The 26339-nt window shown below is 38.9% G+C and overlaps 1 protein-coding gene across 10 annotated transcripts in view; it reads left to right on the top strand.

The window, feature by feature from the left end:
* The window catches only part of MTUS2 (microtubule associated scaffold protein 2), a 588485-nt gene that overhangs the window by 86822 nt on the left and 475324 nt on the right, over positions 1 to 26339 (top strand). For 7 of the 10 annotated variants that reach the window (XM_025462601.3, XM_025462604.3, XM_025462606.3 and 4 more), the window contains one exon: positions 10057 to 10139. The exons of the other annotated variants lie outside the window; for them this stretch is intronic. The gene's annotated coding sequence lies outside the window, so the exon portion shown is untranslated. The remainder of the gene's footprint in view (positions 1 to 10056; positions 10140 to 26339) is intronic. 10 annotated transcript variants of the gene reach the window in all.

Here is a 26339-nt window from a genome sequence, read left to right as displayed (position 1 = left end):
ATTGTAATCCAGATTTTGTAACTCTGTGGGAGAGAGGACTGTTTCTGATTCTTTCTTTTGAGGTGAGGTTTTCCTTCTAGTCATTTTGCTCAGTGCAGAGTGGCCAAAAGCAAGTTGTATTGGGAAAAGGAGAAAAAGAGAGGAGAGAAAGAAGGAAAGAAAAGAGAAAGAGGAAAAAAAAGGAAGAAAAAACGAAAAAAAAAAAAAAGAAAAAGAGAAAGAAAAAGAAAGAAAGGAAAAAAAAGGGGGTGGGGGAAGGAAACAAATCAAAAAGCAAAACAAAACAAAACAACAACAACAACAAAAAAAAAGAAAGAAAAAGAACCACGGGGGAGTATCTTCTGATTCTGTGTACTTTAAGTCCCTTGGCTTCCCCTGGAACTTGTCAGTCTAGCTGGTCTTCTGCGGGAGGGGCCTGTTGTGCCGATTTTCAGGTGTTAGCAGTTGGGGGAGCTGCTCTGCCCCTGCCTGGTGCAGGGCTCAGTGGGGGTTGTTTACCCCGTGAGGCCCCAGGAGCAACAGCCCTAGTGGCGGGGCCAGCTCTGGAGCCCTGGATTCAGCCCCCGCAGGAACTCCGGAGCTCTCCGTCTGCAGGGCCTGGAGGCTCCGGGGCGGGGCCGCTGATCTGCTCAGCTCGGGGCAGGAGCGTCCTCGCTGTCCTGGCCTCTGCCTGTCCGGGGAGGCTGGATCCTGCGCTGTGTCCCGGCGCCCTGTGCTCCGGGGCCTGCGCTGTTGGATTCGCGCTCCTGCCCCGCAGCCCCCTCCGCGGAGCCGCCGCCCGAGGCCCCCCCAGCTGCTCCCGCCCCGCAGCCCCCTCCGCGGAGCCTCTTCCTCCGCCCGAGCCCCCCGAGCTGCTCCGGGTCCCGCCGTGCGCGCTGCAGCCCTTAGGGAGCTCGGCGCACTCTCCTGGGCGCGCAGTTGCTCTGTTACTGTCCCCGGGAGCTCGAGGGCATCCCCGCCCTCCTGGGTCCTGCTCCACCTCCCTGCGAGCCCCTTTCCGCCCGGGAAGGTCGGTGCAGCTCCTGCGTCTCCGGGACGGGGCTCTCCTGTCCTGGGGACACTCGCCCCGGCCTCAGCCCGGCTCCTCGCAGGCCCCTCCCCCTTGGAGGCCTTTTGTGTCTTTATTTCTTTTTTCCCGTCTTCCTACCTTGATAGAAGCGCGAACTCTTCTCACTGTTGCATTCCAGGTGTTCTCTCTTTAATTCTCAGGCCGAATTCATAGATTTTCAGGATAATTTGAAGGTTTTCTTGGTAATTTGGTGGAGACAGGTGATTTGGGGACCCTACTCTTCCACCGTCTTGCCCCTCCCCCTAGCATAATGTTTAAATACAAAAGTTCTTGCATGTACCATGAGGTTAACAAATTAGTTATTTTATGAAAATGATCAGTTTTGGAGGTCCTATAGCAATAAAAGAAGTGCTTAAGATAAAACAATTTGAAACAGAGAAAAGGTCAAGAGAGGTGTGAAAGCATTTCAAAGAGCTAGAAATCCACCTGTCAGTTTTAGCTCTCCTAAAAATCATCCATCCTCAGTGTCTGAAAACCAGTCTCATGTGTGCCAAGTTCTGTGTAGCAAAACAAAGGGGAAAGGAGGAAGCAGCTCATATCTGTATGTGGAGGTGATCCTAGCTATGTTCTTGTTCCTCTCAGATCTGAAATATGGTGGGAGTCCCTAGGAGGTGGTTTCAGGGGTCTTTGATGCTACAGACCTATTGGAAGAGAACATAGCATTAACCTTCACTGTCCTAGACTGATTTAGTACTAGGCAATATTTCATGGGTTTTATTTGACTTTTATTTTTTAATTTGTGCAGTAATGAGCTGTCCTTCTGTTGGAATTTTAGGGTATAGAAAGGTATTTTGAGGAATTCTATAATCAAAAGTAAAATATTTATAGGTATCTTAAATTTGAAGCCATACACTTCCCCAGTATTAATTTGAGCAGTTAGAGAGTTACCTTCATTTTTTAGATTAAATAATATTAATAGCTAGGATATAACTCCCAGGAATATTTAAAGCCATAGGCAGATTTAGATTTAGTAACTTACTGAAAACTGGTTTCCTTAAAAAATTTGATGTGCTTTCCAGGAAGGTAAGTGTTAAGTTCTTGAGAAATCAAATCAAAACAGCTGAGTTGTTCCCTGTGTGTATATCTCTGCACCAGGCCTTCTAGAAGCTACAGAGAAGTGTCAGCTTCTATGAATTCAAATTCTGACAGTGCTGTGTGAGACCATTTTCTCAGCCTTCACTGAATTTTAAACTATTTGAGATCCAGGACAAAAAAAAATGTGAAAAGGAGATGACAAAAGAAAATGTAATTAACATTTTATCAGCAGTGTCTCAGTGTAGTGTGATTGATTATTAGAGTAATTTTATAGGTAATGAATGATACAGGATGTGAGGCAGAGGTGGTCAGAGAAGAGTTGGGATTTTTATTAAATGTTAAAGGAACTGGTTAGATTCTGGCAAGCAGTGATGAAGTGGGAGGCATTCTAGGAGAATGGATTCAAAGTTTTGTGGGGAAGGGGGCCGAGGGGTGACACTCTAAGATGTGTTTGAGGCAGGAGCTGTTGTATAATTTGTAGGATTTGGGACAAAATGAAAATTTGGGGTGTCCTGTTAAAAAATTATTAAGAATTTCCAGGCTGTGACAGCGGAGCATGGAGCCAAACATGGAGCTCTGGAATAGGATGCTTGTCTGTGAAGCTGGCCCTGGTTTGAGGGATGGTGAATAAGCTAGATTAATTAGGTCCTAATGACTTCTAAAGATGAGTATTAAAAAATGTTACCAAAAGCTCTATCAGAACTTAAAACTTTTGTCTCAGCTTTACCATCCCATGGTGTGAAATATTTATCATGGGGTGCTGCTTAGAGCCAGAATCCTGCTCTTCACCCAGTGACTTCTCCTGTCCTGAACACAGCACTGAAGATATTTTTTTGGACACAAAGATGAAAAGCTTAGTTACGTGACCAACCCCTTCATCTCCATTGATTGCAAACATCATCTCTTCAAAGAAAATGAATGATCAAGTTTAGAAAGAACCAGCTTATTGCTGTGCTAGCTAGGGGCTTGGCAGTCATTAGTGAGTTAGTTAACAGTTGTACCAGAACTTCTTTCTTAGGTTTAAATGCTCCAAAGCAATTTATCACTTCAAATAAAAAAGCAAAATAGAAATCACTCTGGAGGCAATATATTTTTATTTTTGACATACTTAAAAAACAAACTGTATAGTCTATTGACTGGAAATTCTGGGCACTTGAGTCTGACTTCACATGAGCTGTGATGTATCATCTTTGGTTAAATGTCTCATCTATCAGTGATCACTTCCCTGTGCAGTAATGATGAGTTAGAATATTTGCCTAATATCTGGGTGGTTAAGGAGAATACTAGAATAATGCAGACTTGATGAAGTTGTAAGCTTTTTATTTAGCAAAGAATTCAAATTCTCTTTATTCCTATCTTTCCTTTAGTCCCTACTACAACCACCGTGGCCCAGCAAAGGCGGTGTCTCAGTTTTACTTCTTCAGGCAATAAACACATTTCTTCTTGGCATTTTTTTTTTCTTGGCATTGTTTTTATTTTGAGATCAATGTACATTTACATGCAGCCATAAGAAATAACAGACATATGGTATATTATCCTTTACCTAATCTTCCTCAATAATAATGTCTTGCAAAACTGGTGTACAGTGTCACAAATAGGGTATCAGCATTGATTCAATCCACTGATCTTGTTCAGAGGTCTCCAATTTTGCTTGTATTTATTTGTGTCTGTGTGTTTAATTCTGTCTGATTTTATCAGATGTATAGGTTCACGTATCACTGTTGTAGTCAAGATTCTGAAGTTCATCATCATGAGGATCCCTCTTGTTATAACCACCACACTCACTGGAACCCCCCCCCCCCCCATCATCCTTAACCCCTGGTAGCCTCTCATTGGTTCTTCATTTCCATAATTTTGTTATTTCAAGACAAAATAGTTCTAGTCATACAATATGTAACCTTTTAGGATTGTATTTTTTTCACTCAGCTTAATTCCCTGATTGTTAATCCAAATTGTTGTGTGCATTATTAATCTGTTCCTTGTACCACAGAGCAGTATTCCATGGTATGGATATACCGCAGTTATTTAAAAGTTATCTAGGGCATTTCCATTTTCAGGCTAGATTGCCAGGCTGCTGTATCAAAGTACCACAGACTGAATGGCTTAACTAACAGAAACGTGTTTTCTTACAATTCTGGCAGTTAGAAGTCTGAGATCAAGGTGTTAGTGGGGTGGTTTCTTCTGAGGTCTCTCTCCATGGCTCATAGATGGTCATTTGCCCTTTGTGTCATCATGTGGTCTTCCCTGTGTGTGCCTGTGTCCAAATTTCTCTTCTTTAAAAACATCAGTCATATTAGGAGTCCACCCCAATGACTTTAATGAATCTTAATTAGTTCTCTACAGTTACTGTCTCTAAATACAGTCACATACTAAGATACTAGAAGTTACAACCTCAACATACAAGTTTGGAGGTAGGCAGAACTCAGTTCAGCCCATAATAGTCATGTATGGTTTTTCTGTGAATGTCAGTTTTTATTTTGCTGAGAAAATGGCCAAGAGTACAATTGCTGGGTCCTATGGTAATTGTATGTTTAGTTTTGTTGTTGTCGATGCTGTTTTAAACTGCCAAGCAGTGAGACAGAGTGGCTAAAATGAGCAATGTTTCTCTGCATCCTCAGCACCATTTGATATTGTCACTAACTTTTAGTCATTCTGATAAATCCGTAGTGACATCTCATTGCAGTTTTAACTTGCATTTCTCTTTTGGTGAATGATGTTGAACTTCTTTTCATGTGCTTATTTGCCATCTGTATCCTCTGGAGAAAAGTCTGTTCATGTCTCCAATTCAAGATTGAGATTGTTTTCTTGCTCTTGGCTTTTGAGAGTTCTTTATATATATTCTAGATATGAATTCCTTTTCAAATGTGTGGTTTGCAGGTCATAGATGTGTAGCTTGTCTTTTCATCCTTTTAACAAGGGCTTTCCCAGAGCAGATACTTAAATTTTGATGAAGTTCAATTTATCAGTTTTTTTTCTTTTATGTGATTGTGCTTTTGGTTCAAGCCTAAGAGCTCTGCCTCGCCTTAGATCCCAAAGATTTTCTTCTATATTTTTAAAATTAAACTTTTACGGTTTTATTTTTTACAAAACAAAACAATATGGTCTGTGGTCCATATTGACTTAATCTTCGGTATAAGATGTGAGATTTAGGTTGAGGTTAAATCTGCCTATGGATGCCTATGGATGTCCAAGTGTTCCAGTACCATTTGTTGAAAAGGCTGTTCTTCCTCCATCAGATTGCTTTTACACCACTGTCAAGTATCTGTTGGACATATTTTCACGTCTGTTTCTGGGTTCTCAAGTCTGTTCCATTGCTCAATGTGTGTCTTCTTCTGCTAGTATGAAACCGTCTTGATTACTATAAGTCTTGATAATGGGTAGCATGACTCCTTCTATTATATTCTTGTTTTCCCCCCAAGAATGTTTTAACTATAATAGAGTCTCTGCCTTTTTGTATAAATTTTAGAGTAAGCTTTTTTATGTCTACAAAAAAATAAAACCCTCACAGAGACTTTTTTTTAAGATTTTATTTATTTATTAATGAAAGATACAGAGAAAGAGAGAGAGAGAGAGAGAGAGAGAAGCAGAGACACAGACAGAGGCAAAAGCAGGCTCCATACAGGGAGGCTGACATGGGACTCGATCCCGGGTCTCCCGGATCACGCCCTGGGCTGAAGGTGGCACTAAACCTCTGAGCCACCTGGGCTGCCCCCTCACAGATTTTGATAGTAATTGTGTCATATTAATTTGGGGGAAATTGACATCTTTACTATGTTGACTCTTCCAATCCATGAAAATAATGTCTCTCCATTTGCTTAGATCTTCTTTGATTTCGTTCATCAGCATTTATAGTTTTCAGCAAAAGATCCCATATATATTTTTTAAGTGCATACCTAAGTATTTCATTTATTCTGAAAAGATTATAAGTGGTATTGTATTTTTAAATTTTGGTTACTGCATGCTTTTTGTTAGTATAAAATTGATATTTATGTGTTGGTATAAAATTGATATTTATAAATTATAAATTGATATTTATGTGTAGATATAAAATTGATATTTATGTGTTGATCTTACACTTGCAATTTTGCTGAATTCATTTATTATTTCCAAGAGATTTTTTAAGTAGTTTCCTTGGGAATTTCTACATGGCATATCATGTCATATGCAAGTTTGGATAGTTTTAATTCTTCCTTTTTGATCCAAATTTATTTCCTTTTCCTGCAATACTGTGCCGGCTAGAACTTCAAGTATTGTGCAGAATAAAAGTTCTGAGAGTAGATCTTAGGATAAAAGCATCTAGACTTTCACTGTTAAGCATGTTATTTGCTGTAGGATTTTTATACATACTTATTATCAAATTGAGGAGTTTACCCCTTTACTCCTAACTTGTTGAGAATTTTTGTCATGAATGGGTATTGGACTTTGTCAAATGCCTCCCCCCCCTTTTTGTTTTACATCATTTGTTATGGTTTTTCTTCTTTAGTCTGTATATAGAAGTGGATTACACTGATTGGTTTTTCACATGTGGATCAGCTTTGCATACTTGGAATAAATCCAGCTTTGTCATGGTATGAATTCTTTAATACACTGTTGGACTAAATTTACCAGTATTTTGTTGAAGATTCTTATATTTATGAGAGCTATTGGTCTGTAGTTCTTGTGTTTGTTTTGTTTTTGTTTTTCCTTTTTTTTCTTTCTTTTTTTTCTTTTTGGTACTGTCTTTGTCTGGTTTTGGTATCAGGGTAAGACTGGTTTCTTATTTTTTTTTTAGATTATTTATTTATTTATTCATGAGAGAGACAGAGAGAGTCAGAGACATAGGCAGAGGGAGAAGCAGGCTCCATGCAGGAAGCCCCATGTGGGACTCCATCCTGGGACTCTAGGATCACACCCTGAGCCAAAGGCAGACGCTCAACTGTTGAGCCATCCAGGCATCCCAAGACTGGTTTCTTAAAATGAGCGAGGAAGTGTTCTCTTATTTTCTATTTTCTGAAAGAGATTGTATAAAATTGGTGTTAATTCTTTAAACATTTGATAGAATTCTCTAGTGAAACCATCTGGGCCTGGTGATTCTTTACATTATGAATTAAATTCTTATATAGTTATAGGGCTATTCAGATAATCTCTTTCATATTGGGTGAATTGTGGTGGTTTGTGGATTTTGAAGACTGGGTCCATTTCATCCAAGATTCCTCCTTTTATGATTTCATGACTTCCTTTGTATGAAGAATCTCCTTTAGCTATTCTTTAAGGATAGGTCTTTTAGCAATGAATTGTTTTACTTTTCCTTCATGTGAGAATGTCTGTTTATCTTTCAATCCTGAAGGAGAGTTTTTCTGGGTAAAGAATCTGCTATTGACAGTTCTTTTCTTTCAGTGCTTGAAAACATTGTGCCACTTTCTTGCCTCCACAGTTTCAGATGAATAAAACCGAATTGGCATTTCCCTATAGGTAATCTATTATTTCTCTCTGGCTGCTTTCAAGATTTTTCTTTGTATTTAGTTTGAGAAATTTATGATATGTTTTGGTGAGGATTTCTTTGTGTTTACCCTGTTTGGAATTCATCAGCTTCTTGATTCTGTAGATTCATGTTTTTTTTTTTTTTTTTTTTTTCCAAATGTGAGATGTTGTCAGTCATTATATGTTAAAATATTCTTTCTCCTTTCCTTCTGGGACTCCAAAAGATACGATTGTTGGATCTTTTCTTATTGTCCCACAGGTGCCTGGGGTGCTATTAATTTAGTTTTGTTCAGTTTACTTTCTCTATGTTACAATTGGGTAGATTTTAATGTTCTGTCCTCAAGTTCACTGTTTCTTTCCTGTCATCCCACTTTAGTATTGAGCCCATCCATTGAATTTTTTTATTTCTGTTATTACATTTTTCTATTTTTTTCATTTTTTTAAAGAAAATATGTAATTACTAGCTGAAGCATTTTTATCGTGGCTGCTTTATAATCCATGACGGATAATTCCAACATATTATTTATTTCAATGTTGATGCCAGTCGGTTTTATTTTCTCAAATCAAGTTGTAATTTTCCTGATTCTTGGAATGGTGAGTGATTTTCAATTGTATTTTGGATGTTTTGGCTATTTTGTTAGAATTTTCTGAGTTCTTTTTAAATATTTTATTTTGGAAGGCAGTAATGCTCTTTAGGTTTAGTACACAGATCCTGGCCTACTTTTTGGGGCTCTCTTTAAGTATGCTGAGTGTGTCTAGTGCCTCTCACTGGTCCCTACTGGTGCTGCCTGAGGGAATGGAAGTTGTTTACTCAGATCAGGACATTTTGTACCTCTAGATGTGGTAAGAGTGTCTCTGGTTCATGGGTATAGTGATGCTTCCTCTGCCTGGCTGTTTGTTGTGTTGAGATCCCCTTTATTGGTGCTTCCTAGATGTGCAGTATCTCTCAGTAGGGAAGCGAGTCTTCAGCCCATGGGAACAAAGTAGTTTTACATGCTAGATAAGTTGTGGTGGTAGGATCCCCTGCCTGTGGATATACAGAGTACTTCCCAGGCATGATATTGTTGTGGGAGGATCCCTCTTGCCTATGCTGCTTGGCTCCCCCACTAGGTGGAGAGGGGAATTTTGGCCCTTGGGGGACAAAGATGGTTCCCAGCCACCTTCTGCAGTAGAATCACCCTTGTTGGAAGTACTTCCCCTTCCCGCCATTTTTTAATTTTTCAGTGGAGGTTAGTATTCTTGCCTAACTGGGAGAAGAATGCTTCCCTGGCTATTTACTGTCAGCAGGGATCTCTATCATTCCCCCTTGCCTGGCTCACATGGTGTTGTCAACAGGACTCCCTTGTGATACAGGGGAGAAATGAACCTACATGGGCTGCCCTCTGTTGCTGGGTTGAGAATCAGGAAATACCAGGTCTGGGTTGCCTTCAGCTTTTGGGTGGGCGATCCTAAGGCCTCATACTGCTCTGCTGTTCCTTTAGTTTTAGGGTCCCTAACCATCTACCTTCCTTTGTACACCTTTTAGCAGTCTGCTTTGAGTAACCCTTGCTTTATTTCTGGGTTCACTACCAGTAACATATTGCAAAGCAGAACAGCTTGGAAAAGAGGATGGAAGGGAAGCGGAGGAGGGAGGGAAGATAAAGAAAGGGAATTAAGCTGATCAAATGGAATTTTTTCCTCTTTTTTTTTTAATTCTTGGGAATTATGAAGTCCAAGCTATTGCAAGCATAGCTCATATTTAGTGGGGAAGGGCAAGGAGAAGTGAGTCTATGCCATCTTGTTTAGACTTATATATTTTCTGTTTAACTTTCACTTCCTTTCTATTTTGTTTTTCCCTCTTTTTGCTTGAAAAGCTTTGAGAGTAATCCTGCAGTCAAGCAATATCCTCTTGTTCTTGGGTACAAATGTATGGAGGCCTGCTGTATCTGACCAAGGTGACAACTCCAATAGACTGAATATATTTTGCTGATATAGACTTATTTCTTTCTAAAAATATTAAAACAAAAGTTTAAGTACATGTGCATTGGGAGTAAAAGAGAGGGAGGTCTGCTGTGTAGGGATGATGGGATAAGTTGGCACTGCCTTTTCCTCTCTGGCACCATGCTTGTGGCCAGTGCTTGTCCTGGCTGAATGGGATGTTGTGGCCATCTGGTCCCCCAGTTTCAATCACTTGAAGTAGTGCCCAGTAGCTCTCTGTCAGGGGACTATCTTTAGATTATTTCAAGGTAATTCTTGTACTTTGGGCACTGAAAAGGAATGGAAAAGTATAGAAATCACTTTAAGATTAGTGGGAATTAGTATAGGAGCAGATGAGATCTCTTCCTGATCGCCTTTTTTTCCTGTAAAAAAGGGCACATATATTGCCTTTTGCTTTGAGAGATAAACCAGAATCAAATTTGTCTTGTTAGGCAAGATGTGCCCCATCAGTAAGAGTGATTTCATTATATATTTTATTGCAAAGGAAAAGATTTCATTTCTGCTCCTTATCTTAGGTCCTCTTTCTAATGTTGAGATGAGAAGGAGATGAGAGATGCCTTGGTTGCCTTTGGGTCATAGCAGGATTTGGTCAAACAAGGTAAGTTTGGATCAGTTTTGCTTTTTACCCAGAATCAGAATGTTGTGCTTAATTATTTTGACACAAGAAGCTGTTGCCCATCCCTAACTTTGCAAAAGTCAATGGGATTGAAGTTTCCTTAAGAAGAGAAATTGAAGTACATTGATTCTGGCTCTACTCATTTAATGATGAAACAGTTAATGAATTCTGAGCTAAGGTCCTGTATTTTCTGTTTTATGTAAGACTAATATTTTCATTGAATAAATGGAAATGAATTTCATGCTAATGTACATGAATATATACAATCATTTAAAATATTTTAAGAACTAACATTTGTCCTTCAGGAAGAAATACTAGTTGTAGGCCACTTTTAAGCTATTTAAACATTTATTAAATATTTAGTACTGTATTTTCTAAATCCTAACTGCCATCTGGGCAACTTGGTGGGACTCCGTTTCTCTGTGGTGGGTCTTGTTTGTCCCATACTGAGGACCTCTCACACTGGTGAGTGTGGTTGACTCAGATCTGAGTCCATGGCATGGCATTGAATCCTGGTTCCACTGTTTATAAATTTCAGGCCTTGGACAAGGTACATCACCCCCAGTTCCTCAGTTTCTCATGTATATACTGTAGAAATATAGCGATGTTATGAGCATAAATGGAACAATGTATGGAAAGCACTTAGAACAATATCTTGCTAATAGCAAACATATACTAGGTATTGTTCTTGTGATGCACGGTTACTGGTATTTTGAAACCAAAAGGAAGTATGTATGATTGTGGGAATTAAAGATAAAGCCATCTTGGCATTGTTATTCATCATCAAGATCTTGATACTCTGGATGAGTTATAAAAATGCTGTGTACTAATATTTAGCTTGATGCCATGTTGCCCTCCCTGAGTTGACAGTGTCTTACTTCTGTTGCTGTCTTTCCCACATCTGATACCCTGCCTTCCCCTTCCTTCCCATGGGTAGACAGTTTCAGATTCTTATTATTATGTTCTTCCTAACAGTCAAGTTGGAAACAAGTTACTGAAAACACAAATCCCTATCTGTTTCTAAAAGATATGGTGTAAACATAGTGGGCATTTATGACAGCTAATTTTGTTGTACTTTGTTATTTGGAGAAGATGATGTTAATGCCAAATGAGTAATAAAAAATTAATTAAATTCATTTAAGGAAATTAAAGTGCTGACAAGTTCATAATGGCTTTTCTGGTTGTTAAATGAGATTGACATGGATTAACAATTGGTAGTGGACAGAAATTTGCTGAATTTACTGAAGTATATTTCCATTAAAATGACAGCTGTGTAGAAGAGCCGTAACCAGGGCATTTAGTTATGGGACCCAAGAGTGTGAAGGAGAGAACTAATCAAATAAGACAAGTTGTACTTAATTTTAATTAGGTAAATTCCCCTTCACGTTTTAATCCCATAAACTCAGTCATGGATGGTGTAGAAGCTAGTGGGCTGCCATCTTATAGTGTAATGCTGGGTTCTTTTTCTAAGTTATTAAAAAAAAAAAGGAGAATTAACTTTTGTACTTAATTATGCATTCTGAGTTAACCAGTTTAATGAAAATAGTTTGTCTCAGTCACCTTTTCAATATTTGAAATTTTGTTAATAAACCCTCACAAATCATCTCTACAAAAATGTAATGAAAATTTTATATTTTCATTTTGCAATGCAAAATGAAACCTGATGTAAGGGATTTTATATCAGTGAAATTGTTTAGTTGCTGAAATAACAACAGTGTATTCTAGAATGTAATTTCTGTAGACCATTTAAGCTTTTTTAGTTTTATGTGTGCTTTTTGTTGTTCATTTCTTTGTTGTTGCAGTGTGGATGTAAAAGGGATTCTGATCTTTGTTGGTTCATTAGATTCTTGTTTTACTAGGATATTGGGGGCCAGGAGGTACCAGATAATCAAGATTTTATTATACTTGTGGGATATAACTAGGTGTTATAGTGTTGATACTCATGAAATTTTCTTTAACTTAAATGGGCAGCATGTATAGCATATGATTATTTTTTGGTTGGTGTACATAGAAGCATAATATATGAATTTTGCTGCAGCCTGAGATTTAATAAACATTTTGTATGTATTATTGTCTTTGAATTGCTTTGCTAAACACAAGATGGATATAAAGAGGTATTTTTTTTAAGGCACTGCTTTTAAGTTCTCTATAATGGAAGAGGCAGACATATAAACAGTAGTACAAAGTACTAGGAGATTAGTTCCAGACAGAGATAAAATGATTTCAGTGGAAAAATCTAAGAAGTCCTGAAACTTGATATATGAGCCTGGCCTGAAATAAGGATTTTTTTAAAAGATTTATTTATTTATTTATTCATGATAGAGAGAGAGAGAGGGGCAGAGGCAGAGACACAGGCAGAGGGAGAAGCAGGCTCCATGCAGGGAGCCTGACATGGGACTCAATCCCAGGTCTCCAGGATCACGCCCTGGGCTGAAAGCAGTACTAAACTTCTGAGCCACCTGGGCTGCCCTGAAATAAGGATTTTAAAAAGATTTTGTTTATTTATTCATGAGAGACACACAGAGAGAGGCTGAGACATAGTTAGAGGGAGAAGCAGACTTTCTGTGGGGAACCTGATATGGAACTCTATCCTAGGACCCCAGGATCATGACCTGAGCCAAAGGCAGATGCTCAACCACTGAGCCACCCAGATGCCTCTGAAATAAGGATTTTGATGCATAGAAAATAGGTGGAAATATCCTTCCAGGCTGAGAGCCCAGGGTGGGCAAAGGTGTGGGGGTTTGTTGTATTTAGGGAGCAGCCGAACTTTGATATGAGACAGGGTATAAGAGAGGGAGCTTTATTTAGTAGGAACCAAGTCTGAAAACCCAGGCTTGGTCACTGGAACACTTCTCAGAATGTACTGGATGCCAGGTGTGTGCTGGCTGCATGGGCCAAGGTGGTCGTCACCGTAGATACAGCCCCTGCTCTCTGAGGAGCTGAACCTCAGGAAGCACAGGGTCTGGAGGAGTGTGGGTGTAAGGATTAGCCATTGTGTGCTTTTGAGGATGAGAGCTTCATGACAAGGGTTTCATGAAGAAAGGTCTGGTGAGCTGGGCAGGGGACAGTTGGATGGAGGAGGAGGAAGTTGAGGCAAGAAGAATGGAATGAGAAGCCTGAGGTGAGGAGATTAGGGGACAGAGCAGGGTGTGGAGAGGACAGAGCATAATTTCAGATAGCACAGAGATTTGGAAGGCCTACATCAGTCATGAGCCATCTCCTTTTTATGTGAAAACCTTTCCAGGGAAAAAATGTGAACTGTGGCCTTCAATTTTCCCTTCTTCAGAATAACTTCTTTTTAGTTTGATGTAGTAAAAGTAGGTGCATTTGTAACCAATTATCCATTGAAGGGAAGATTGTCTTTGAGGAAACCAGTATTGTGTTTTATCCACTAAAATGTGGTGGGTGGTCTGGGCACGACTGACCGGCAGCAGCATTGATTTTCTTATCACTTATCCTGAGGGTAGACTGAGGGCCTTCCCTGGAAGCTGGTTGGGATCCTGGGTAAGAACCCAGGGTTCTTACCCAGGATCCCATCCAGGATAAGCAATGGGTTGCTTATCTGGGGGTTGGATTGGGAACATGGTGAATACTGTGTGGTGGAGTGGATCCCTGCATGCCTTGTTCTCTCCCTTTGGGGCTGGGAATGGAAGGCAGTCATGATCTTCCATAGCACTTCTGTTTCCTTATTGAGTAGATGTAGAGTTTCAGAGTCCTTCTGTTTTGGTATGAACCAAAGGTAAGTGGAAGTGTATGGAAGAAGTCAAGGTGCAGGGAAGTGGTTGCTGACTTGATCAGGAAGAAGGTAATACTTATCTAAAGGATTTTTATTTTTAAAAACTTCTTTGGGCATTGATGGATTTTAATAAGACCAGTGATCTTCAGTTCAGTCGTTAGTTTTTGACTACTTGCCTTTTTTCCTGGGTAAAATTCTACCTGGATCATAGACTGAAATAGAGTAGAATATGAACATTTTTAATTGATTGGGTATAGTTAATGGTGATTAGTATTAGTACCAGGACACCTGAGAGATGGCATGCTTACAAGGACCATAAGACACCTATGGGATTGTGGATGGAGGATGGCTGATGGACCACAGCTGGCTGAAGAAAGTACACAGCTAATTGCAACAGCTCCTGCTAGTGAGATTGAGAATCATGGGCTTTTTAGAGCCACTTGTCTTCGAAGAATTATAACCATCAGGTACGCAGACATGGAGTTTGGTGGACCAGGGTCCTGCTTTTAACTGCCTGCTTTATAACTTTGGACAAGGTAATTGTGGTAGATGGTATAATTGAGTCCACCATTTCACTCGCTGTTGCTATGTTATACTTTTGGGCCATGGCCGTGTGTTGTTGGAGCATAGTCCTCTGTAGTCCTTGACCTTGGACATGGCCACCATGACTTGCCTTGGCTAGTGAAATATTAGCAAATGGGATGCAGGTAGGGACTCGAACGTGCTTGTGTGCTTGGACTCATGTTCAGGTGATGTGTGTTTGGAAGATCATGGCATGGAGTGAGAAATGCAATGGACCGAGCCCACCTGAACCTGGAGCCCCACAGGCCCGGGGAGCCACTGCAACCATGGATGCATATGTGAGAAAATAAATGGGAGTCGTAAGCCACTGAGATCTGGGGACTTGTGCTGTAGTATCACTGTGGCAATTGAGCGCTAACACTCTATGCTTGTGCCCACATCTGTAAAACAGGAATAGAATTGCCTGCTTTTCACACTGTTGTTCTGTGCCTAAAATAAAAGTCTTGTCAGTATAGTGCTCACCTCCTAGGAAGCAGGCAATAAATACATTGCAGCTGTGTTTAATAATTAAAACATAAGATATACAGGCAAAATAAGGGCATACTTTCTGCACAGTGGGGAATTAACCTAGTGAAGAGGTAGAAAGGTAAGCCTCTAACATTGTATTGTTTTTGTACTGTAAACTTGCTTTGGATCTGGGTGCTTTATGTTCATTCAATGTGCATATTGGTCAGGGTCCTGCAGAGAAACAGAGCCAACAAGAGATACAGGTCTCCACCACTCCCCCCCCCCCCCCCCCCCGCTTTCTCATGACTGACTGGTTTACTTGTTTTAAAAACTGAGCTCTGGACCATGGGGACTGGCAAGTCTGTGGTCTGTAGGGCAGGGTTTCTATGGCAGCCTGGAGGTGGAAGACCTTCCTTGCTGGGAAACCTGTCTTTGCCTTTAAGGCCTTCAAATGATTGGATGAAACCCTCCCACATTATGGGTAAGCCTCTTTCTTTAAGTCAGCTGATTATAAATGTTAACCATACCTAAAAAAATCCTTCGCAGCCACATCTAGTGGTGTTTGACCAAACAACTGGGTGCCATAGCCTAGCCAGGTTGACACTCAAAATTAACCACCATGACATGCATTTATGGGCTTTCTGCTGTGTGACTGGGCTGGACACATAGAGATGGAGCCGAACAGCCCTGGTGCCTACTGGCCTGGAGTGTAGAGACCTGGGGTTCCTACTTTGTTTAATTTTTACGGCAACTCTGTAAAGATGTGTCTTATTTCCCACCATTTAGCAAAAGAGAAAAACCAAGGTTCAGAGTAGTAAGTTATTTCTCTGAGGCCACATATTTGTCTGATCCAGGGATCTTTCTTCTCTCTCTGTTCCCTGTGCTATGCCTCTGGGGAGATGTTTACCAGATAATAGTGACCACCCTTCTGTGAGAGGCAGCTTATGTGGGATTCTCTGGCAGAAATGGACTCATGATGCCTTGACTTCATGCCTGGATAGCTGTTAGTCAATTGGATTAATGAAATGGGAATTTATTGACATAAATTTTAAATGGAACAAATGCTGAAGGCTTTTATGTATGTGCATTTTATGTTATCAGATGGCATTTCCCAGGAGCAGAGTTAACAGAGCTAGACCTCGTTCTTCCACCATATACCATAATTAAGGTTCTTGCCAGAAAATGAAATAAATCTATTACACATGCCTGTAAACAATAAATTAATTGTGCGCTATAGTACAAAAGTCAGCCTAACGAACATAATGGAGATATATTGATTGTTAAAAGTTTATCCCCACCATTGCCTCCTGTTTTCACATGTTCTCTCCCTTTTGTGTACTCATTAACTGGTTTTATATGTTCATGTTCTTTTGTCTGTTTTTTTAGTTTACCTTTCTAGAGAGAAGGGCCCTTTCTGATTCACTCACCATTATGCTATAAGGACATGGGTACTGTTTAATGTTGTTGATAGCAGGCCATCTTTGTGGTGAATATGTTATGGGATTTGCTTTCTTAAAAGTTTACTTCTGAATTAGTCTTTAAAAACATACGGTTAGGGGGTCCCTGGGTGGCTCAGTGGTTTGGCGCCTGCCTTTGGCCCAGGGCACAATCCTGGAACCCCAGGATCCAGTCCCTTGTCAGGCTCCCGGCTTGGAGCCTGCTTCTCCCTCTGCCTGTGTCTCTGCCTCTCTTTCTCTCTCTGTGTCTATCATGAATAAATAAATAAATAAAATCTTAAAAAAAAGCTTTGCATTCAAATAAAAAACACATACGGTTAAAAAAAAGCATATGATAAAGGCACAGAACTTGAAGGAATGGCACAGTGAAATTTTACATATGCATAATCTGTGTAATTAGTATCCACATCAAGATATAGAATATTTCCATTACTCCAGCAGCTCCCTGGTGCCTCTGTCCATCCTTTCCCCACCTCAAGGTAACCACTATTCTATCGCCATAGAATTGTCTCCTCTGTGCTTGAACTTTATACAAATGGAATCATAGAGTATATGCTCTTAACACGTCTGGCTTTTTTTGCTGAGCATTGTGTCAGCGCATATGGCATTTGTTTTTACTTCATTACTTCAAGTCTGAATAGTTTGCACTTTATCCATTCTGCTGTTGAGGGACATTTGGATTGTTTCCAGGTTTTTTGGCTGTTTTGCATAATGCAATTATAAACGTTTTTGTACGTATTTTTTGGTGAACATAAGTACTAATATCTCTTTGTATACACTCAGGAGTGAGATTGGTTTGTCGTAGGGTGCACATATGTTTAGTTTTAGGAGATTCTGACAAACAGGTTTTGTAAGTGGTTATTCCAGTTTATACCCTTGTCAGCAGTGTATCATAGCTCTATAGCAGTTCTACATCCTCCCCAACACTTGTTTTGGATTTGGTTTAAAAATTTTGTAGACAAAAAATTTTTGTAGATAAGTTCTCTCAAAGACATTTATGGAGCTGTATAAGTTGCTCTACTGACAGCAATAATTATCACATGCTATCCCCTTATGATTAGGTTCTTGAATTTTATGCTCTTCCTGGCAAGCCCTTTCTTTAAGTTTCCACAGATTATTTTCTGACGATCTTCCCTTGTAATGTTCCAAATGTTTGGATGCTGAGGCAGAGTTAATGTGCTTGTAATTGCATTTGCTTGCTTTCTGGGAAATACCTCAAGACCAGACATGGATTTTTTAGGCTAGATTTTGTATTAGGGAAATAAAGAGAGCTACTCTGACTTGACATTACTTCCCACTGTGTTCCTTTACAGCCCCTAGGAAGATTTTGCTAGATGCAATGATGCTCACAGGATTCTGTGATGTTAGCAGGGTAGTAGGTGGAACACATCAGCATTCTGACACCTTTACCAGCTCCAGCTCCAGCCCCTCCAACAAGCTTGAAAATCAACTTGATTTGTAACTCTTTTTCCTTTTACAGTTGTAATGCAGGCCTCCCTTGGCTGCATATTTTACTTGGAGATAAAAATGATTTCTCTAACTTTTGTCCTGACCTAGTTTTTGCCTCCAGTTGTGCCTATTACCAGGAGTCTTTAGGGATGTTTGTGGCTCACAGCTATAAAGAGGTGATGCTGTGAACTTTTCCTTCCCTCATGCACCTGGGCCTTTTGGTGAACTCATTTGCTGAAGGCTTAGAGTGTCCAGCACGGCCTGTGGGAAGAGTGTAAAGCGCTTTCCTCAGGAACCAGGGTATCTACTCCTGCCTGGGTTCCCCTTTGACTCTCTCAGTGCAGACAACCTATCCTGTCTTGTAGCATTGATGGAAGGTGTGTGGGTATGGTAAGCTAGTCTCTTCCCCATAAGGTGTTCTCTTCTGTCACCTGAGGCTTTGTAAACCTGAGGGCTAAGAATCGACTAGGCTGTTTTCTTCTGTGATTTTGATCCTGGTTAGATGGTACAGAATGCCTGGATGCTTGAGTGGGACCTGGTGCTGGAGGAAGTGTGGCTGAGGGAGGGCAAGGGGAGCTTACCTGTTCATATTTTGTAATGTTATTTGATTTCACTTTCTTGGTAGTTCCACTCTGTTCCTATTCCTATGTGCTGTAAGAATATGACATGACTTTCTATGTACAATGCAGTTTTTTTTTCCTTAAGGAAGCTGTTATGAGAGTGGAAAGAATAGGTTGCATCAAAGAAGAATGGACAGGGAGCAGTTTCTTGTAATTTTAGATCAGGAAAACTAGATGGGTACCCAAGAGAAGAAAGCCACCGGATGGATTCCCTAGTTATCTATTGCTGACATCATCCTGGCACCAAGCCAAATTTTCCAGCTGTTTTGGGCCAGTGAAGGTGAACCACTGTGTGCCCTGGGAGCACGGCCTGGAGGGAGCATGGATGCAGGAGGCAATTGCTTTCCCTATGGCTGCAGAATATGGTTTCTGAGTCAGGGGCAGGGGAGGCTGCTGTATCCAGGGATGCCGGTGCTTGGAACTGCTGATCTCTTAAGACCAAAGGCAGGGTCTTATAATATGTTTTGGGGAGAAGACACTAAGTTGAGGTAGACCAGGGGCCTCAGACACCTGAATCCTTTCAAAAAAAGGGCAACTTTTGTAGATGGCCAACCACTGACCCAAATCTCCCTCTTTATCCAATGGTTCTGTATGCCCAGGAATAAAGATGTTTCTCTAATCTAACCCCTGGGGCACATAGGCCACTAAAAATAGGAAAATTAAAGTTTAATTTGTTGTTAAACGTGACTGAATTCATTAAAAATGTATTTGTGTTTTCCTAAAGGATTTAGCAAGAGAAGGATTTCTCTATTCTTTTGATTTTTATGATATGAGAACAGTGAGAATGTTTTCTTGCCCTCTTTATCACAAAAAGGGTTAGAGTTTCTAGGAGTTGTAGTCTGGAGGAAACAAAAACATTAAAAATTTTATATTAAAAATGTTTTTTCCTCATTTTGCTTTCTTACTAGCATATGTAGTATCAAACTGAGATTCTCTCCAACATCCCATATAGGGTCTCAGTTCTAGAAATAGAAAGGAGTTTATTATTGGGGAAGTAGAGGTGCAGAGAGTCACAGAAAGGCCAAGTGGTTTTGCTTAACTGTATCACTAGATACTAAATAAGCCAATGGGATAAGTGATTTGGGCTACTAGAACTTTCCATTTTGGACATTGAAAGGCATATAAAATAATTTAATTTATTTTAAAATGAGAATCCTAAAAGTGAACACATAGTTTAATGCTGTGCTTTTCAAATTAACTCTTTACTTATTTCAGTAGTGTAGGTATATGGTAATAAGAGAGAAAGCATGAAATCCAATTTCTACACTTGTGATTTTTTTCCTTCTATTACACGTTATAAAAAGTTAACCAAAGTAATCTGGTATACTTTACCGATCTCTATATTCTTTGTCTAGCGGGTCTGTTTCTGTATTTGCATTTTGTCTTCCTCTCAACCCCTATAGTGTTTCACACTATACATTTGGCTTTCACTGTCTTGAAGTCTATGCTTCTCAGCTGGGCTGAGAATCTGGGTTGCTTGTGTCCAGCTGCTGTCCTATGTGTTATCACATCATTTCTTTTCTGTCAAATGTTAATTTTTAAATGTCAGTATCTTGTAGCTACTGTTATACTTGTGGGAGCAATAGATAGCTGGAAACTGCTATTTTGTTTTGTTTTTACTTTCTTTTTGTTTATCTCAAGTTTTTTTTTAAATAATAAATTTATTTTTTATTGGTGTTCTCAAGTTTTTATTTAAATTCTAGTTAGTTAATATATAGTGTACTATTGGTTTCAGGGGTAGAATTTAGAGACTCATTACTTATATGTAACACCGAGTGCTCATCACAAGTGCCTTCCTTAAGGCCCATCACCTATTTAGCCCATCCCCCTGACTACCCCCTCCAGCAACCCTCAGTGTTTTCTGTAGTTATGAGTTTCTAATGGTTTGCATCCCTCTCTTTTTTCCCCCTTCCCCTATGGTCATCTGTTTTTAACTTGCAAAATAAAAGGAGATAGGCAGCCGGTGGCTCAGTGGTTTAGTGCCGCCTTCAGCCCAGGGTGTGATCCTGGAGACCTAGGATCAAGTCCCATGTCGGGCTCCCTGCATGGAGCCTGCTTCTCCCTCTGCCTCTCTCTCTCTGTTTCTCATGAATAAATAAATAAAATCTTAAAAAAAAAAATAAAAGGAGAAATACTCAATATATTTTTTCTGTGTGTAAAAGATTTTTCGTAATTTAATTCATGTAGCATATGTCTCTGGGACTGAGTTGCTTTTTACACTACTAATTATTTCTGTATTTCTCCTAAGGAAAGTTGAGATAGTCCTGAAAAAGCATCAATAAAGCAGTTTCCAGATGTTTATCAAATTATTTAAAATTGAATATTTGTTTTATATTCCAAAGAATGCCTTCCTCTTAATAACTTGTTGAAGATCAATTTTTTTATATTGTAACTATTCAAAATAAGACTTAAATTTGATTTAGACTTCTGCCAATGGCAAACTGATTTGCTACAAACTAGTATACCTGCTGAGAACTAGAAAAGCTAAAGAAAACAATAGGCTAAATTTAAACAAAACCTATATTTGTACATGCATCTTCATAGTGCTATTAACAATAGCCAAAAGGTGAATACAATTAAAATGTCCATCAGTTCATGAATGGGTAAACAAATTGTGACACACCCACACCCACCCACACACTATTGAATATTATTCAGCCATGATACATACCACAATGTGGATGAACTTCAAAAACATTTTGCTAAGTGAAAGAAGCCAGACATAGGAGGTCACATGTTGTGTGACTTCACTTATATGACTTAATAGTCAGAATGAGTAAATCCATAGAGACAGCCGATTGGTGGTTGAGAGTTGCTGAGGAGGAGTGGGCAATAAGGAGTAACTGCAAAAGCATTAGAGTTTTGTATTTTTTTTTTGTTTTGTTTTTTGCAGTGATAGAAATATTTTAGAACTCGGTAGAAGTGGTGGTTTTGCAGCATTATGAATGTACCTCATGTCACTAAATTGTTTACTTTGAAATAGTTCATTTTTATTGAATTTTACCTCAGTAATAATCGAAAGAAACAATGATTTTTGAAGTGCAGTAGAGGGCTAGCAGTGAAATAGCGAGTCAAGATCCCAGAGGAGTGAGCCTGACTACCAGCACCACGTTTCCGCTTGTGGCATATTCCTTTTAAACTCAGTAAAGTCTCTAGAAGTCTCATGGGTGGCAGAGCACAAAAATGCAGTTCAGAGCCCACCAAAAATGAGAGAGGTTCTGGTAAATACATGCTTTTATTTGGGACACCTAAAATATTATAATCTAAAAATATGGGCGAACAGGAAATAGACTAACTCTCACAAGAACAGAAGCCTAGCACAATCCCTTATTCAATCAAGCAATCTTCCCTATCTTAATTAACTGCTAGCAGCAAAAGCATGTTCCCCTCTGGTGAAAGAGAACAGTTCCTCAGAGTCTCAAACAGTTTTAACAGTTTTCTTTAACAGTTTTCATGCACAATTCCTAGCCTTCAATTAAAAAAAAAAAAAAGAAGTATGGGAAAACATAGAAATTGACTGAAAACTGAGAGATAAAACAGATAAAAGAAACAGACCCTATTTTGGGGATACACTGTTATAGGTGTTATCAGATCCAGGCTTTAACTCTAATTACCATACTCAGGTGATAGAAAATTGAACTAGAACTAGGACTATCAGAAAATAGTCCTGGAAATTGAAAGTATAAAAATCTGGCTCTAAAAGATGAAGTGAAATTAAGAAATCAGCAGTGGGCATAAGTACAGGTTAGATATGGATGAAGAGATAAATGGTACATTGGAAATAGATTAAAATAATATCCAGGCTAAAGTATGAAGATGAAAAGGAATTAAGAAAGAAAACACCAAACAGGAAAGAATATAAGAGACATATATAATATGTTAAAAAGATTTCTTGTAGGTGTATTATAGTCCCAGAAAATGAAGGGGAGAAAGAGGGATGGAGAGACCATATAGAAAAAAAAGAAAGCTAGTGTAACTAAATTACTATCATCTAAATAGACTTTGAGACAAGGATCATTGCTAGAGATAAAAAGAGAATGATAGTTATTGTAGATAACTAAGAGTTATAAAGAAAAAAACTAAAAGAAATTGATAAAAAAAGAAATTGATAAATCCATTTTCATAGTTGAAAATTTTAACACCCCTCTGTCAGTAATTGATAGAATAACTATACCAGCAGTTCCCCAATATTTTGGTCTTGGGTCCCTTTTAGACTCTTAAAAGTTATTGAGGACTCCAAAAAGGTTTTTTGTGGGTTATATTTTTGAATATTTACTGTATTGAACAGTATAATAATGTGTATGCTGATGTACTATAGAAATTAAAATTTAGACATTTAAAAATATTTAAAACATAAATATATTTAAAACAATAAACACAATGCGTGTTCATATAAATATCATATTTTTATGGAAAATAACTATATTTTCCAAATAAAACTTTAATAGCAAGAGTATCATTATTTTATATTTTTGCAAATTTTATTAATGTCTGGCTTCATAGAAGAATAGAAGATATAGAAACAGAAGACAACATCTCTGATGGTTTTGATATGTTGTTTCAGTTGAAATATCTAAAGAAAATCCAGTTTTACAAAGATATATAGTTGGAAAGGGAGAACTATTTTAATGGCCTTTTCCATAATTGTGAATATTATTTTATACACCACATTGACAAATGATAATTTCTTAAAGCTTAGTTGCAAAGTGGAATCTGAAACCATTTCAAATAACTTTTTGTAATATATTACACTAAAATTCATTCATCTTACATTTTGAATGATCTTTTATTCATGCATGATTTTTTAACACCATGCGTGGGTTACTAGAAAAATATTTATCCACTGGACCACATTAAAATGAGGAAATTCTACTTAACAGAAAAAGATCATTGAGTTTGAAGTGGCAAGCCACAAGGAATATGGGCGACCTGATATTTGTAATACATGCAATTGACAAAAATATATCTACAATATTTAAAAACTCCTTTCATAAAACCAACTTAAAAGAAATGTAGGCAAAATACTTGACACACACTTCACAAAATAGGATATCCAAATGGCCAATAAAGAAAAGAGGCTCAACTTCATTAGTCAGGGGGAAAATGCAACAAAACCACAATGAGATACTAACACACACATACACACACCCAAGAATTAGTAGAATTAAAAAGATGAAAATATCCATACTGACAGCAATACTACTACTTTGTTGGTAGGAGTGTAAATTGGTACGCCAATATATGAAACTGTTAGAAGCTGGATATTTGAATGCTCTATAGTCCAGCAATTCCATTCTTAGGAATATAGCCAACAGAAATGTGTCATATATAGCATTTCCCTCCCTTATCCATGGGGAATATATTCCAGATTCTCAGTGGATGCCTGAAATCGCAGATAGTACTGAACGCTATGTATGCTATGTTTTTCTTCTACATACATGTCTATGATAAAGTTTAATTCATAAATTAGGCATGGTAAGAGATTAACAATAATAAAATAGAATAATTTTAATAATATACTGTAATAAAAATTATGTGAATGTGGCCTTTCAAAATATCATACTATACTCATCCTTCTTGGGATGATGTGAGATGCCTGTGTGATGAAGTGAAATGAATGATGCAAGCATCATGATGTAACGTTAGGCTACTCCTGACCTTCTGAGCATATGCCAGAGGGAGGAACATCTTCTAGACAGTGATTGACTAAGGGAAACTGAAATTGTGGAAAGTGAAACTATGGGTAAGGATTGTGCATCAGACATCTACAAGAATGTTCATGGCATCATTATGCCTTACAGCTCTACACTGGAAACAACCCAGATGTCCTTTAGTAAGAGAATCAACCAGCAGTCTGTGGGATAGGCTTACAGTGGAATCTTGTACAGCAATCAGAATTACTTTTAGACAAAACAATATGGATATATCCCATGACCAGTGTTGAGTGAATAAAGCCAGGCACACAAGAGTACATAATGTATGATTTCACTGTTTATCAAGGTCAGAAATAGGCAAAACTAATAACGCTGTATAACACGCCAGAATAGTGGTTCCTTGTAGGGAAGATGATGTAAGAGTGGGGGAAGATGTGGAAGGGCACATAATGAGACTTCTAGAGTGCTGGTAATATTTGATTTTCTGATTTGGGTGGTATCTGCACTGGGATGTTCACTTTGGGTTGATTTAATTATTCATTTTTCTGTATGTATTCTATACTTTAATAAAATAGTTTACATAAAGATACATTAATAGGAAGAAGCATAAATTAGAAAGTTACCATATGCATATCACAAAACATTGTAAAGATAGTTGAACATGATACCCACAATCATTCTTTTGGCATCTTGGTTAGAATCCCTTCCCAAGCATTTACTAGCTGTATGATCTGGGCCAAGTTGCTTGTCTTAGCTTAGGCTGCTACAACAGAATACCATGACTGGGTGGCCTAAACAATAAACATTTATTTTCTCATAGTCTGGAAGTCGAGAAGTCTAAGATCAAGGTGGCAGTAGTTTCAGCTCCCTGGTGAGGGCTCTTTTCTTGGCTTGGAGGGCATGTGCCTGGCATTGGTCTTGTGATGGGGACACAGAGATAAATAAGATGAAGTTAGTGAATTCGTGAAAGCCTCAGTCTGGATGTATGTGCTGTCCAGTGTGGGAACCACTATTCACAGATGGCAAATCAAATTAAATGAAAAGTTCAATTTCTCACTTGTGCTAGCTACATTTCAAGTGCTTCACAGCCACATGTGGTTAGTGGCTGCCATATTAGCACGGATAGGAGCATTTCTACCATTGCAGAACGTTTTTCTGAATGGCATTGGATAGGGCAGGTTGGTGTATGGTGATAGAGGTGGGTATTAACAGGTGTTCTGATTGAGGTGAGATGAGCTGTTTTGTTTTATATTTTTTTAGAGAGGGAGGAGGAGGAGAGAGAATCTCAGTTGGGCTCTCCACTAAGTGTGGAGCTACGATCTCATGACCATGAGATCATGACCTAAGCTGAAATCAAGAGTCGGGCATTCAACCAACTGAGCCACCCAGGCACACCAAGATGAACTGTTTTGAAAGATGATTTTTAGATGCAAGAATGGGGAAATGGTCAGTCTATATGGTGAAGCACAAAGACTGGGCTTTGAGAAACCTTTGACTGACCTGGAGATCATAAGTAGTTCAGTGTAGTGTGTCAAGAACACAGAATGCAGGGGTTAGAGGCTAGACATGTGATAAGAAGGGAAGGGTAGGGTTTGAGTTCCGAAGGGTGGGAGATTGCCCAGATATGGACCTCTTCTCTTCTCTTCTCTTCTCTTCTCTTCTCTTCTCTTCTCTTCTCTTCTCTTCTCTTCTCTTCTCTTCTCTTCTCTTCTCTTCTCTCTCTCTTCTCTCCTCTTCTCCTTCTCCTCCTCCTCCTCCTCCTCCTCCTTCTCTTCTCTTCTCTTCTCTTCTCTTCTCTTCTCTTCTCTTCTCTTCTCTTCTCTCCTCTCCTCTCCTCTCCTCTCCTCTCCTCTCCTCTCCTCTCCTCTCCTCTCCTCTCCTCTCCTCTCCTCTCCTCTCCTCTCCTCTCCTCTCCTCTCCTCTCCTCTCCTCTTCTTTTCTTTTTTCTTTTCTTTCTTTTATGGAGCTTTTCTACCGGATGCTTAAGAGTGCTTTTTATCCATCACTTTGCTTACTTCTTGAGGCTAATGCATTTTTGTATTATTATCAATTTACCTAACAAAAATAAAAATGTCCTATTTAGTGAAGATATTTTTCCTAGTCTTTTTATGCTTCTTAAAAAAAACACAGTGGTGGTAAATTTTTTTAAAATTTATTTATTAATTAGAGACACACACAGAGAGAAGCAGAGACTTAGGCACAAGGAGAAGCAGGCTCCATGTAGAGAGTCTGATGTG

The sequence above is a fragment of the Canis lupus genome, chromosome 25 (assembly GCF_003254725.2).
Source record: "Canis lupus dingo isolate Sandy chromosome 25, ASM325472v2, whole genome shotgun sequence".
Taxonomy (NCBI): domain Eukaryota; kingdom Metazoa; phylum Chordata; class Mammalia; order Carnivora; family Canidae; genus Canis; species Canis lupus.
This window is presented reverse-complemented; position numbering and strand designations above follow the sequence as displayed.